At 41.9% G+C, this 16,158-nt stretch overlaps 1 long non-coding RNA gene across 3 annotated transcripts in view; it reads right to left on the reverse strand.

The window, feature by feature from the left end:
- The window catches only part of LOC107315377 (uncharacterized), a 77,492-nt gene that overhangs the window by 12,343 nt on the left and 48,991 nt on the right, over window positions 1-16,158 (reverse strand). For all 3 annotated transcript variants that reach the window (XR_014946163.1, XR_014946164.1, XR_014946162.1), the window contains one exon: window positions 1-15,921. This exon is cut by the window's left edge and continues 12,343 nt beyond it. This is a non-coding gene — a long non-coding RNA (uncharacterized LOC107315377). The remainder of the gene's footprint in view (window positions 15,922-16,158) is intronic.

Consider the following 16,158-nt stretch of genomic DNA (forward strand, 5'->3'; position numbering starts at 1 on the left):
TATGCAAACTGCACAATCCGGAGGAAACAAAAGAGCTCTTTCTCTGGAGAATTTCCTTCAGAACCTGCAATGACAGGCTGGGATGGGTGAGGGAGACCTCCATCAACACAATGCAGCCTGCTTAATGTTTTAATTTACTGGGCAATGATACCTTGCTCATATTAAACATTCCAGGAATCACAGCTTTCTGCCATTTCTTAGAATAAACTTCTCAGACTCACACTTATCTATGGGCTTCTATGTGCATTAACAGATAGAAGAGCATACGGAAATCTCAGCAGGCTGGGAAAGCCTGAGTTGAAGCAAACTGGGTTTGCAAAAGCAATAAAAATGGAAGTGAAGCAAAAGGTGACTTAGGAAGAACTGAAACAAGTCTGGAAGGCATTTATGTATAAGTGGCTACTGCTTGAGATAGCTTTCAAGGCACAGTGACTCACATAAGAACATATCGGAGAAGGAAATCTCTAAGAAAGGGTCATGATCTGGTGACTGCCTCTTTCACTGGGTGGGAAACAAATCCAGAGAGCTCCTCTGGGTGCAGCTTACAGGATGTGGAACACTAGGTCAAGACATGAGTTTTCTCCAGCCCACAAGAAAACTCAACAGTCAGACATATATTTAGTCCATTGGACTTTCTCTTTCATCACTAGATATAGATAGGCATCTGCAGAGAGCTGTGTTCCCCTTGGATGTCAGGAATCTCTTCTGTTAGTGTTTCCGGCTCTCCCCTGACTTGGGAGAGAGCAAGCCTAACAAGGCTGGATGTTGGCTTGTATATAGCCAAAGCTGGTTGCTGAGTGTCCCAGGAAGAGGAGCTTGTATAGAGTTATTTTCTCCAAGCTTGTGGGAAGGCCAGGACCAAGTAGATCACAGCTTTCTTAGAAAATTCATAGACCAGCTTTCCAAGTCACTGATCTGAATTTGCAACAGCTCTTGGAAAATCAGAGGAGTCATAAAGGCTATGAGATACTATTGTGTCAGTTTAGAAATAGGCCAGTGATAAAAGCCTGAGTAATTGTCAGTTAGTTCACGCAAAATCTGAAAGAGAAGAAAAAAAATCAGGAAATAATTAGCAGATAGAAGCATAATTAATGTAATCAAGATGAGGTTATGGAAAATAAGTCTGGTCAAAAAGAAACATATTGATGTCCTGAAGAAGACAGCATCAAGTATGTCTGAGAAAGTTAACTTTGTTGACACCAGATATCATCAATGGATAGTCCAGTCTTCACTGTGCAGTTTGAAATCCATTAAATAGTTAGCAGGAATTTAGAAAGAAATGGGAAGGTTTGCAAGAGACCATGTGACGAAGACTGGGTCATAGTAAGAGATGACTTGACCTCATCCTATTGAAGAGTTGATGTCTTTAATTAGATGTGCATTATACCCTGGATGATGGAATCTAATCTGAAACTAAAGATAATGTCAGCAATAGGGGGTGGGTAGTCTGGCATCACTCCTGTTTTGCACTTGAGCTGCTTTCACCACAGATCCTCCACTCCTTAATTGCTCTTGACCTTCCCCACAGAAGGAAAGGGTACCATAGGATTTGGCTTATTAACCATCATAGAAGCAAGCCCTCAGGTATTAATGGAGAGCAATTGATATAATTCCAAGCTTACAGTAACTTATGTTGCTGGGATCAAACATCTGCCCGTTTCAGGGGAATTTAGCTTACAGTTTGGTGGTTTGGGGTTTGTTGAGGGTGTTTTTAATTTACTGTTAATATTATTTTTTTTTAATTACTAGACAGAAAATAATAATCACCAAGTGATTTGAGTTTATGAAGTCTATGACATTCTTAGACTGAGCACAGGGAAATGGATTTGCTTTGCCATTTTCAGAGGCTGGTGGTGTTAGTAGCACATAGAAAAGCCAGGAAGCTTTTCCTATGTAGCATTCACAGGTTTTAAAAGTACAAATTCTTCAGCCTTCCAAAATTTCATTTTTGCTTATTCCAGACTTAACACTTTGGGAACCTTATCTGATCCTATTCAAGCTGAGGGACGAAAAGCTGCTGCAGTTGTAAGATTTTTGTGTGCTTAAAATTCTTACCTATTTTTAACTTGAAGTATCTTAGCATCGACTCACAGGAAATGGATCTTGTTACTTCAGAAGATTTTCCTTTGAAAACTTGGAAGATATTTTGTCATACATTAATAAACCTTAAGGGGACCATAGACCAAGGATCAGGCAATTTAACTTTCAGTATGGAAAGCTACCATTCTGTGTTTTAGCGAGAGTTCAGCAATACTGCTTCTGCAATATGTGTACAGCTTGCAAGCAACTGATAGAGAACAAGGTGCCTACATTGATGTGTATGTGGCCATTATCAGGGTTGGCATACTGCTCTGGTGATGAGCTGTCCCTCAGGTGAACCATACATACAGTAAATGAATACTGTAATGTGTCTCTTGTTTTGCTTTGTTTTTAACAGAATAGGAGTGGCTACCAAGAGAAGATCATGGTGCTTAATCTCTGGAGCATCTCTGCCATCTCTCTCTCATACATATCTGCTTGCATTTGCTGCAAGCAAAATACATTTGGCTAAAGTAAGATGGGTAAATTTCAACTGAACAAAGCACAGGGGCTCTCATTCCAGCCAAGAAATGCTTATTGCTGCCTACAGCAGACTGGCCATGGTGTTAGGGTGTGAGCCCAGCATACGTGCGCATGCACACAAACCACTGCCTGGCCAAGAGTCATGCCCCACACCACACTGCATCCTGCCAGCAACGTGATAAAATAAGAGCTGCTCTCACCTGGCACCTCACTCTGCAGGAGAACGGATAAGATGTATGGCTTTTCCTACATGCATAGGGTAAACAAAATTAAGTGCTGAAACGGAAAATTAGCACTTTTTTCCCCCAAGCTGGGGTTAACATTAGTAAAACAAACAAACAACAACAACAAAAAAGTTCACTTGCATCCTTTTGGATCATTTAGGAAAGCAGTATGACAAAATGAGAACTACCAAAGGACCAGCTCCATCACTTGCCAAAGCAGGAGAGAGTTGTTCTTGGTGCATTTGATTTTAATTTAACACTACACTTCACCTTCACAGCAGATAACTTCACATACATGATCTAATTAGTGATGGGGAAACCTCAGTAGGTTTTGACCCTGAAAAAAAGAAAAAAATCTGGATGCTTTATGTAAGCCTTGTGAGGATGAAAACATTGAAAACTGGAAATCTTGTCTAAGAACAAGCTTTCTTATAAGACTGCTTCTTTTGGTTTCATTTTGAGATGGAAAACAGAAATGACAGAACATCCCTGGACATTTCTGAGACATTATGCAGAGATGCTTCTAAAAGAGAGATCTTGAAATGGAATTGAATTCAGATTTTAACTATTCTTTGTTTTCTATGATTCCTGGCCTAGACAAAACTCTTCTTGATCTTACTTATTTAAAATATTGATGGAAAAGAAAATAATAAAAACAAACACATTTTCTTGACTTCAATTTTACCACCAAGACAAGGAAGCTTTCCGTGAGAATAATAGAATAAAACTAAGATTTGTGCAGAAAGTGTCGGTTTGGCAGATTATTCAATTTTCTACCATGAGAAAATACATTAAACTACTCTGAAATGTTAGATTCTATTCTCTAGGAGGAGGGAAGATGACTGACCATATAGATTAAGGAGAAAGCATAGATGTTTTCCATCTGCCTCTCAGCCCAGATCTCTTCTCAAAACTTGGTAGCATGGACACAGAAGTGGAGGCCTGGATTTTAGGGAGCAAGACTGAGGAAGGAAGAGGAAGAACACCAAGTCCTAAGTCTGCTGCATGGCTTTTGCTGGTTGGTGGGGCTAGGTGGGAAAGGATGTTTCCGGGATATCCCATGTCCTGCAGGCAGGATGTAAAATAAACACAGCCATACCAGCCTGGTACCTGCCAATCCAAACAGCTTCAATTTTGTTTTACAGAAAGCTATCTAGGGATAGCACCACCACCATGGCTCCTCAGCCTGCACAACACGAAACAACCAGCATATCATGGCTCAACCAGTCTTACCATTCCCTCCTGCTCCTTCCTTTCCTTGGAGGCATCCAAACACTTTACCCGTTGCCTCCTACCCAAAATAAAACCACCAAGGGAGGAGGAAACCTCTTTTTCCTACTTTTCACACCTATTATGACAAAGTCTTGATTTCTAGCTGGAACCAGTAGGTGCTGCTGTGTTCAAACAATAAATAAATATTCTTAACCACTGCCATTTACAAATAGTCTTATTTTGGCACCTGAAACACCTTGCTGCTTTTATATTTGAATGCACTCAATGTAACCCATGTAGATTTTGTAGTGGTATTTGTTGGTCTGGCTGGTTAAAAACATTTCTCCTGAATGGGAGAATGCCAATCAATGCAGCTACACCACTAAACAAATACAACTGCCTGCTCCGATTTGTAATCTGAAGTTATTTCTGTATCCACTTACAGAGGAATGTCATTGTAAAGAAATACCACAGAGAGCAAACATAGAGGCCCTTTCCAATATTACAATTTTCACACATGGATGAGTTTGGGTGATTGTTCTTGGGCCATGACACTGGAACAAAACAGTCAGCAAGTGAATTTATGTAGTGTTTTCCCTTTATTGCATTTATACGTGGAAAATGCGTTCATCCAAACAAGCACATCCTCATTCCAGGTTCTGCTCCCTGGCTCTACATTGCAGCTTATCCTTGCAGCTAGCCAAGGAGAAAACAATAAGTTTCTTAGGAAAAAAAGAAAGAAAAAAAAGTAGGTAAAACAAAGCTTTGGTTCAAACAGTCAAGGTGGGTTCCTATGGCCTCCAAATCTGTGCGGCCGTTATGAGCTGTTCATTTTTCCTCTAGATGTCTTAGTGTTCTGCTCTGAGACTCCATTCTGAAGTCCATTTGTCTATCACCATTCTCTGCTTTCTGGCTTTTACCTGTTTAGATGGGAAGAATGCACCTGCAGCTCACTGCTTCATATAGCCCATCACCATTGGGATATTGTCAGTCAGACGTGGCAGGACTCAGACTGCCTACTGCCTCCACACCACCAGAAAACTGAGTCAGCTTTGCTTTAAGGTGGAATATCTGTATTGCTTAGTATTATTATAACAGGAAAACATATCATAGGGGTGATTGTCAAGGTCTTCCCTGACAGACATGCTTTAGTGGGTATGGTGATGATGGTTCAGTGTTTGGACTAGATGACCCTATTGGTCATTTCCAACCTTAGCGATACTATAACCCTTTTTCTGCTCCTCTCTGATTAAGCCTTGCCCTGTTCTACGATCTCATGGAGCTTTGAGCCTCCATGCCTAAGAGAGGCATTCAGGCGCTTACATTTAGGTATTGGGGTGGATTGTTCCTAGAAAATGGTAAAACACTGTCTCCAAAGACAAGGAAGGTACTTAAGATAGGCACACCTGAAATCTGACTCCCTGCTCAAAATCCCAGGCTACCAGGTTTTAACATATTTAAGTAAGAACATGCGCTAATAACATACTTTGAAAATACCTGTGTCTTTCACAAGTCAGCACAGTTTCCCAATTGAGCTCAATTTCTAACCAACATAACTGAAAAAGAAAAAACAACCCAGTCTCCGAATGCAGTTGCCAGGTATCTTTTCAAAGCTCGGGAAACAGAAGGCAAATGAAATTGATGATTCACTTTTTTCATTACTTCCAAGGGAATCACTGGATTGTCTGTAACCCATTTCAGTTCTGAGGCACTGCCAGTACTGGGAAACTGCTCTGAAACAGTCACCAGGGCAACAGGGAAGACTGTACCTCCACACTTCAGAATCAAGCAGGTGCTACTTCAGTGCTTATGGAGTTGGTTGTTGCATTATTATTCCAGGGCTTCTACCTTGTTTGGCTAATTCACCAACCAATGCACCATCACCTAAGTCACCAGTAAATGTGTAGCATTCATGGGCGTTAATGATACAAGCTAGACCAGACTTCATAGGGTATAGCTGGAGGGAAATAGAGAATCCAGCACTTTCACTTCTGTCAGACCTCTCTTTTCTTTCTCCATCCCAGAAGGGACCACCTGAAGAGGTAATAGGTAAGGAGAGTCCTGCCTGCATGATGTGTGCCAGTCCTTCATATCTGCCTGCAGAGCCTCACTGGGACCAGGCTCCAATTCCTATGGTGCTGTTTTAATTAAACTATTTCATGCCAACAGCAACAAGTTACACTAATGAGAGTAGATGTATCCAGTAAACAGTGGCATGTTTTCAGTTTAATCTACTTTAACCTGGATATATATTAATTCCTAAGTAAATACCTTAGTGGCCAGTAAAATGAGAAACAGATGATAAAAGAAGAGATTTGCTTGTGACCCTTGAGACATGAGTATAATGTCTGGCTTGGCATCATTAATCTTATGGTCAGAGGAATACAGCCTCAGCATGTGTAATGTGAGAGAGAGAGACACGATGAAGATTCCTCTCCACAGTGTCTTCTGCAAACAGTCACTGTCACGTTTTTCTTTCTTCTCTCTAATTAGGTTCCCTTTGCCCTGGCACACTCTGAAAGCATTGCCAGCAGAAGAGACCTATGCATCTCCTCTCTTGAATAAAAACACGAGCTATTGGAGAAGGTATTTAAGCACAGTGGACCATATAAGGTATCACATGCCTTAAGGTAACTGATTCTTACAGGAGAGCATCTTGGATAGATCCTCTTGAAATGTTCTCAGGACAATAGGAAAGTAACTGCTCCCCAGAGTGTCAATGAAATCCCATGCTTTTGACATGAGGCCTAATGAATTTGAGTTTTGTCACTGGTTTCAGTGGGGCCAGCATTTTGCTGCACATAGCATGGATAGAGATGATACAGACCGACTTGTTTTAGTTTTGAAGGAGAAAGACTCCATCTCAGTCTGACAAACCTTTGATGTCAGTATTTAACTGATAAAATGAGTTATGTGAAAAACATATCTGGCTTGGATCTCTTCCTCCTCTGCAACTAGTGAGAAGCAGCTCTTGACACCTACCGAACTGATCAAAACACTGACTTCAAATAACGTATGTTACAAATTTCATACTTTCTATGGTTCGTGAATCATTGGCAAATTGATCCTGATTCCTGGAAATGTCGTTGTATGAACACTATTTGTACCTCTTGCCTTCCTCTCAGCTCTTCAGAAACACCCCTCCTACAAAGCACTACATCCCACTGAAAAACAAGGAGGAGAAAACAACCCCATAGATTCCACCCTTCACTCACCTTCAACATAAGCCATCATCCTGGGGACACAAAGAGGAAACACCAAGTTCAGCCTAAGTAAAAGCAATCTTCCACAGTCTATACCATTTTGGAACAATTTGGTATGATAACACCAACAGAAACACAAACATTATCTTCTGAACCTTCTCCTGTTTGCACCTACCACTAAGACCTCCCTTCCAGCCATAGATTTAAAGTCTCTTAGGAAACTTGGAGGTGGGGTTTTCTTCCCAGGTGACCTTATTTCCAGCTAATTTCCTACTTGTAAACTGTTTCAGCTGAGGTGATTTTCACAACAGCCTTGCTGCTGGTAGAGATGAACGATGTCAAAGAAGGTTTTCCTTGGGTTATCAGAATGTTTGTGAACAACATGAGGTATTGGGACAGGCTGCCCAGAAAGATGGTGGAGTCATTGTTCTTGGAGGTGTTCAAGAAAGGACAGATGTTTCATTGAGTGACGTGATTTAGTAGTATGGTTGTAATGGGTTGATGATTGAGCTACATGGCCTTTAGTAGTCTTTCCTTCCTCAGTGACTCTATTGTACAAGGTCAGGATCAAGTAATTGGTAACTCTGAATAAATCATGTGAAGCACTTGATCATCACCAGAAAAAGCATTTGCTGCTTACACATCACCTGTCAAAGGTTTACTTTCATCTCTACCTTTCAAATAATTAGTAGCTCCCCAAAACTGTTTGGCCCAAGATGATGTGTTTCTGACCACAGCTCAGCCATCACAGGATAGGTATGGAGTGGCTATAGGGACTTGGAGAGGATATGATATTCCTCTGAATGCTTTTATGAATTCAACTGCCAGTGAAGAAAGATTTCAGAAGTGATTCACCAAACAGCTCAAGAAAATTGCCATCTCCTTATGGACAATTCACAAATTGAACATTCAGTTTGTTCAATGATATTCATTACAAACAACTGTTCTGCCTACATTTATGTCTGTGAAAACAGTTGGGGCTCCCAGGAGGTCCCTCTAACATTTACAGCACCTTTAATGCACAGTGTCTTGAGGCCAGGCAATTTTGTGCAGAACTTTTGCACAAAACATTAGAAAATTATACTAAATATCTAAAGAAAAAAAAACAGTAAAAGATTTTCCTACATTTTCATGCTTTTCCTTTTCACATAAGGTAGCAAGTATTGCACAGAGGGCAGTAATAGCAGCTTAGGTAATATGAAGTCACACTGATGGACTTCATTTTTGAAGCAGTGCCTATTTGGAGGTGAGGAAGTATTTTCTACTGCCTGGCAACACTGATGTAAGCTGGAGCACAGTGCTAGTTCTGTGTGTCCTTACCAACATGCTATGTAGCCTCTACTAGTGTTTATACAGCATGTCCCAAACAATAAAGTGGGAAGAAACTGCTTTTCAAGAAAGCACCCTCAGTTCCCAAGGACTGGATTCACTTGCAAAATACAAAGTTGTGCCATGAGATCAGTGGGATTTCTTCAGAGCCTCCCACTCATGTGTGCTGGTCTAACAAGATACTGATGTGACACCGGAGAGAATTATGGGATCATTAAGTTTGGAAAGACCACTAAGATTATCTAGTCCAAAGATCATCCATCCCCACTATATCACTAAGCCATGACACTCATTGCTACATCTACTTTTTCCTTGAATGCCTCCATGGACAGTGAGTCCATCACCTCCCAGGGCAGCCTGTTCCAATGCATCACCACTCTTTCTGAGAAGGATTTTTTCTTAGTATCCAACCTGAACATCCCCTGGCACAACTTAAGAAGAATTAGGGAAACACAAGAGTTGCTATTTCTTTAGATGATGCAGCACCATTCCCTAGTGCATACTCCCCTCGTTTTTGCAAAAGAATATGAAGTATTAGTTGAAAATACTCATACCATTACTATTGATATTTAGTGATATGTGAATTTGGTTCCTTTACTATTTCTGCTAACTATTTCCTTCTTACAAGAATGTCATCAGTGAGGGATGTTGTTCTGGAAATACATTTACATCAAAAAGAGGCAAATATTTTTCACCATTCTTTTGCTTTGTCTGGTTATTCCCTCACTTCTCAATCCTTTGGGAAGCCAACAGACACATCAGAGATTAGCAGCAAGGCCAGCTGATGCTTTACTGCTCATCTGTGTTTGCTCACTGAGTCACAGCTTGGTCTGCCTTAGGTGCACTGGAGCCGTGAGACCTCTCCCTGCTCCTGCCTGGACCTGCCACCTTGGAACATGCAGTACGTGAGCTTCTGAGCTGAAAACAAGGGTTTTGCCAGGTGCTGGTGACAGCAGTGCTGCTCAGAGTTTGCTGCCAGCCCCTTTTTTATTTCCTGGGGCATAGAAGACCATGTGCATGTGTGTTTATAAATTCGTCCCTCCCAGTTCACAGCCTCTGAGGTGGCCTGAGCACCCCATATGCAATGGAGAGAGGCCAGCAGCTTCACAGGGTGATTCATCACATCAGGAGGAAGACATTAAGACAAAGAGAGGCTTGTGTTGGAGGGGGAACTCAAACAGTTCTTGATGTTGCAAAATCTGAATGCAGTTGGCTGATAAAGTACAAATCCAATCAGGTTTAATGAGCCCTGGGGTACCTCCATGCTGTCAGAACAGTGACACCTCTCCAGCTGGCCTAGCAGCTCAGGGGTCCCTGACGCAGAGTATCTTTACAAGAAAGCCTGCAAATAACTGAACAAGTATATTTTATCTTTATCCTTCATTTTCTTTTTGTTATATATTGTTTTTAAAACATTTTAAAATTAAAATACAGATGATTAACCCAAATATTTTGGAGTATCTTCTACAGTTTTGCAAATAGTCTTAGACTCACCCATCCAGACAAATATGAGAGATTTTCTTCTTTTTCTTTCCATGTACTCGACATAGTATCAAAAGTTAAAATACTGAGGAAGAGACAATGTTACATCAAGAAAACGTCAAAAACATTTCAGAAGAGTCTGTCTGAGTGCCTAAAGCATTGCAATGAGCTGGTTAATGGCAGTGAGGAGCTGGAAGCCACCAACAGTTGTCACTGCAGAAAGTCACTGAAATCATAAGATCACAATTCTATAGGGGAGCTTTGGGGCTGAACAGAACTGGGAGCTGCCCCAGAATCACACTGACATTTCCTGGCGGTGACTGGAAGCACAACCACACACTTGAACCAGGGCAATAGCCCACAACAGCCTATATCAGTCAGCATACTGGCAGGAAAGCATGGGAGAAGAAAGCCCTGGGAAGAAAAGAATAGGAAAAAGAAAGCATTTAGTGTCAGGGAAAGGACATATATTGCATAGACTTGAAGGCTGTCCTCCACAGAAGGTTCTCACATCTGCTTCTGAACTTCTCAAGCAGAGGCATCACAGCCCACAATGCCCCAGAAGGTTTCTTGTTTCCACGAGTTTCATCTCTTATCTTAAATTGTGGGTGTACTTTCACTGGGCTCTGTGTCAGTACAAGAAACCGCGTTATCTGAGGCAGCGGCAAAACAAGTGAGGACAGTCAGATTGAATTGGAAGTAAATGAACCCGTGCTTCCTCACTGCAGTCATGGAGCCTGCCTTTCCCATGAACATTTGAAACTTGGCAGCTCAATTTGGTTTTGCTTGTTATTGGGAGTGATGGCCCTGGCAGGGATCCTGAACCAGCACACCACATGCAGTGGGATATTCTCTACATCTTGTTCCAAGCCTTAGGAAGCCAGGTTTCCACAAAAGAAATCAGGTTTGGAAATTCTTTACCCTCCAGTAGAGTGAATGCATGAATATTTCTGTTTCTGACCTGATTTTCCATCAGTTCCAGGGGGTATTTCAACTCTTTATGTCTCTCGATTAGTGGAGGAGAGGCCTCATTGCTTTGCTGTTTCTTTTCAAAAGTTTGCTGGCTAGCAGGTTCTGAATGTCCTGGGTGTTTCCACATCCTCTCCCCTGTAGCCCTTTCAGGAAGTTTTTTGGTTAGGATTTTGATCTGTTTTGAATAGCTGGTTACTCCCAGCTGATTTCTCTACCAGTTCCTCCCAGGGTCAGCCCACCAGAAGTGAGGAGGTTCATTCAGCTCTCAGATGCTATTCTGAGGAAAAAAGGAAGCTGACCAGTCCCAGACAGTGATGCTTTCTGTTCAAACACTGCAGCCACTCAATCATAACCTTTCTCTGACTCACCAAATTACCTCACCTATCCCTCAAGATGTGTTCCTAAATAACTTGGAAGACGGCAGGCATGGAACTGAGATAAATTCCATGTGTTTGCTGGTGATAAGTCTCCAGTGCAATGCTCACAATAGTTCTGCAAGCAAGCTGAGCTGAGGCATCCTCCTCATCCTCAGAAACAAATTTTCTGCCCTTCGTGTCCCTTTGTGCCTTCCAGAAAGATTCAACATGTTTTCTGGGCACAGCCTACATGGGTCCAAGATCCATCCAGGATGATGGGAAGGGAGAAGCCACTCTTTGTGGCTGCACTACCTCTCCCCAGGGTTAAGAGTGAGCTCACTGCTTCCCATATTGGACAAATTTTATCCTGGTAGCACAATGCTCCCAAAAGATGGTGAGGAAAGTTTTAGGGAATTTTGCTTCTTTATCAACCAGCAGCTGGCTTTCAAGCTCTCTCCATGCAGCAAAGCTGTAGTCACTTCTCAGACCTATTTCCCATGTGAATGCAAGCTGACTAATAACTGCATAGCAGGGAGGGTTTTCTCAGCCATTCATCTGTTCCTGAAAAGTATGACTACACCCTGCCAGCATGCATCACAAACACATAATTCATCAGCTATCCCAGCAAGAAGGAATAAATTACTTCTGGAGCCACATCATCACTAATTGTAAAAAATATCCACCTCAGTGCATTTAATTCCAAATTAAATTGGTGATTTGCTCAGTCAGTCTATCCTGGCAATGCCACCTTGTGTATCAGTGACATGACATGTAGTATCAGTCTCTCTGGGTTTTTTTTTCTTTCTTCTTTCTTCCTTTAATGTATAACTTGCTCCTAGCAATCAATCTGAAAATATCAGCTAGTGTGAGGGAACATGCTGTCAGTCCAACGAGGAAATAAAAGCTGTTTTATCAGATCTGTGTTTTTCATAGAATTTACGGTCATTGGAAACTGCGTTTTACAATCATATCCTAAGGATCAGGTTGTTCAGCTTCAGAACAAATAAGAATGAAAACGTGCTTGAAAAAACATCAACAGTGATTTAGAATCTAGTGGGTTCTATCTCATGGTGAAATCCATACCTACAGATTAAAATATTACGTGATAGATGGTGTTTTATCAATAAAAACTGATGTAACAGTTACCTAACACTCTTCCATTACAGGGCACACAAATGAGGTGTAAAATGTCTGACCCTTTATTCATGTTATTACAACTCTGTTGGGACCATGAAATCCCTGGGAAGGGACCTCTGGCAGTTACCTGCTCCATCATTCTGCTCTCACAAAGGATCAGCTTGAGTGCACTGTTCCTGAGGTCACCCTCGAGGACCCCCAGTCGCAGACTCCCTGTCCTCCCCAGGCAATCTCGATGTAATTGAGCACTACCTCAACCAAAGCCTTAGCTGCTTACTTGCTGCTTGCTAAGGGGCTCCACTGGCTGAGGCAGCCTCACCCACGTCCGCTGCCAGGTGAGCATATTCCCCCATGGGTTATGGGGTTATGTGGGTACCTCTTTAGCAGAAATCACAGGAATTTTCTTATTTCTTCTTTCTGACTTAAAAAACTATCGACTTCTCCTATTTGTGAGGCTTTTTGGTCATGACCCCTGAAAATCAGCTTTCCTGTGTGCTTGGTGTTAGATGAATGCTAAAGTACTTTGCTGAATTGAGACCAAACGTTCATGTTTCTATTCCTTAAGCAGCTGAAGCAATATTGGTTAAGGAATTTGGACAGCAAAGGAAACCTTAAATGGGATAGCAATCAGTCATGGTAAGTTGATCCCAGTGCTTGATTTCCTACATCAAGCTGGGGGTAAGCACACATACAGCATTACTTGATGTCATCTTCACACCAGTACAAAAGGATGAGCCTTTCTTGTCAGGTATTTTGCTACATCTTCCAATTCAGAGTCAGACCATACATCAACCATCACTTTGTTACCACTGCCTGTTATTTTGCAAGGAAGTCCATCACAAAAGGAAAAAAAAAGGAAAAAAAAAAAGTTTTTATAAAAGTGGTAGATTTCATCTATAACACCTTGAAGCAGCTCTGAAAGCTTCCTGCTCTACTTAGATTCTGAGAGAGGTGAGGAAGGAAAGATGATGGGACATTCAGCCACTTTGCAGTGTTAGTAATGTGTTATCAGATACCCCACAATGATTTCAAGTTTTTGGCAGGCTTGTCATGTAGCCTGAGTTAGTGTAAACTTGTCTGTTCTGGTTCTATGACTATCTACAATACATCTTTACATAGAAGTAATAAATGGGAAGTGTATGGAATTTCAACAGTGACACTCAGTTAGTTTCACTTTTTGCAGGAGAAATTAAATCTCTTCCGGCTGTCTGCATGAGCAGGAACCTGAAAGCAGCCGGGTCCATTTACGTCTGCCTTCGTATTTGCCAGCTCCAAAGCTCTGGTGCTTAGAAATTCAACATCTGCAAAGGCGCATGCAATTATCTCCATAAAAGTTTCAGGCCGTGTGCTGATTTATGCAGTGTTCCAACCAGCTAAATTTGTCTCAATAATTAATGCTTTCACACCAGCGAGCAGCTTTCCTCTTGAGCCATCTTCTAAACTTGTCTCTAGCCTTTTCACAAATCCTTCAGTAACCAAACAGAAGTAAACCTGTGTGTTCAGAACCCACGCTGTTGTGGTCCAGGCCACACTCTAATTAATTAACAGTATTTCAATGAATTACTTCTGTCTTTCAATATTGACTCAGGATGATGGCTGGCCAGGGGATGCCTATAAGCATTTATCTTAGAATCATAGACTGATTTGGGTTGGAAGGGACCTTTAAGATCATATAGTTTCAACCCCCTGCTATAGGCAGGGACACCTCTACAAGCTTCCCATAAAGAACATTGTTTTAGCTTTTAGTATGGTGTTCAGTAGTGCTGTATAGCACTATGATGTGGAAGAAAAGCATGGTCGAATTACTAGTTATGCCTGAAACAAAGCAGTATTATTATTACTTTTTATCCTATGGAATATGTGCACTATGCACCATTGTTCATGTGAGCCCCAGAAGCTGCTGTTAGCACACAGCTGGTGAGTTAGCCAGAAGAAAACTGCTCCTATAGAGCTGAGTAAGAATGGCCACCACTATTATACATACACTGTAATGGATACAACACAGGGATCCCTTCATTCCCTCATAAGCATCAAAGATGTGCCCCTGCTTTCCATCATTCTCCTGCCTTCTCAGTCAAATACCAGCCCAAATCAGCCTATAACTGCAAAATGGTCCTTCAACAGCAGCTTCCTGAAGCAGTCACCTTGCTAGTCTTTGTCCTCCACTGTAAAAGGGGCCCCTGTTCTGCAAATGTTACCTGCTCAGGCAATGCAAACAAATATTCTCTCCAGAATCATAGATGGAATGGTTTAGGTTGGAAGGGACGTTAAAGACCACTGAACTGCAACCCCCTGCTGTGGGCCACATGGCTGTGAGGTGAACAGCCACATTGAGCATGCATTGGGTCTCCTCTCTTCCCATGAAACATTCTCCCACCTGTGATGAAACAAGATTTCAGCTGCCAACTCTGAAACTTCAGCCTGGCTCGAAGTCAGGCCATGCTCTTTTTGGCACTGTGCATCATGACATCCTGCCCTGACCCAGGTGGGATAGATAATCTGCAGTGAAATGCTGTTTCTGCCTTTATTTGTATATTGTCAAACTAAAGCTTCTGAATGTAGTACTTAGTAATTGCATGAAGGCTGGCAGAGAAATTCATTCCCATCTTTCATTGCTTTGTCACTTCTGCAGCCCTCAAAGATTAAAGCAAAGAAAGGTTTTGTCTCTGAAGAAGCTGGAAATGGCTGATCACCCACGGTGAACAAATCTGGGGGGGGGGTGGATGGAGGAGAAATGGGCTATCACTATTCTCAACACAGAGGATTCTAAACCAAACACTGGCTGCATGTGTGTGAGAGGAGAGAATGCTCAGTGTGGGTGCCAGGAAATGTGGTATCTTACTTCCAAAGCAAAATCAGCTTATGTTTGAAGCATAACATGACCGCATGCCTCACTGAGGGTTAGCCATGGAGAAATTACCATGACTGTAAAGCTCACATGATGGCTTATGCAGCAAAATGCTGCTCTTTAGCAGCAAGAGAAGCTAGTCAGAATCTGTTGGCTCAGGAACAAGCAGCAGCTCTTAGTCCCAAGCTGCAGAGCATTGGACTTGTGCTAAGAGATACCAGCTACCTTCAGTAAACATCACTGCCTCCCCCTGCATTCAGCTGTCTTGCAGACCCAAGCCATACCACCCTATAGTTTCTGTAAGGTTTGTTCAATGGCAGGAAGTCATGCTGAAGTGGGGATGAATGTAAAAGTATGGAGTGGGTTTAGACCTTCAGCTGTAGTGCAGATTTAGATCAATTTCAACCAGACAGGAGATATCTCACTCATGCTGGATCCTGTTGCAGTGTCCACCAGGCACAGGAGCCTGGGAGCTCAGAGGTATGTATTTCCCACTTCACTCTTCACCAGGTTTCCAGTGTTGGGGCTTAGGAGGATTCCTACTCAAAGATTCCAGTTCAATCTTGTTCATCAAACTCACCTCGAGCCACAAGGTACTGGAATTAAAAAAAAATGAAAAGGATTAGGGCTTAAATCCCAGCAGTCAGATAATGTGAGAAGTAAGGTCTCAACTGTAAAGTTAGCTTAGCTGTTCTGTCAGTAGAAAATATTTTCCACACTTGCTGTTTCCACTAAATCTTTGTAGCAGCTCTATACTGATTTGATCCATCAAATACACTTCCATAAGGGCAGCACAGGTGATGCTTTCCATCACTCCTTCCCTTTTTTCACTC

The sequence above is a fragment of the Coturnix japonica genome, chromosome 5, assembly GCF_054131305.1.
Source record: "Coturnix japonica strain WE chromosome 5, WE-NBRP24, whole genome shotgun sequence".
Classification (NCBI taxonomy): Eukaryota; Metazoa; Chordata; class Aves; order Galliformes; family Phasianidae; genus Coturnix; species Coturnix japonica.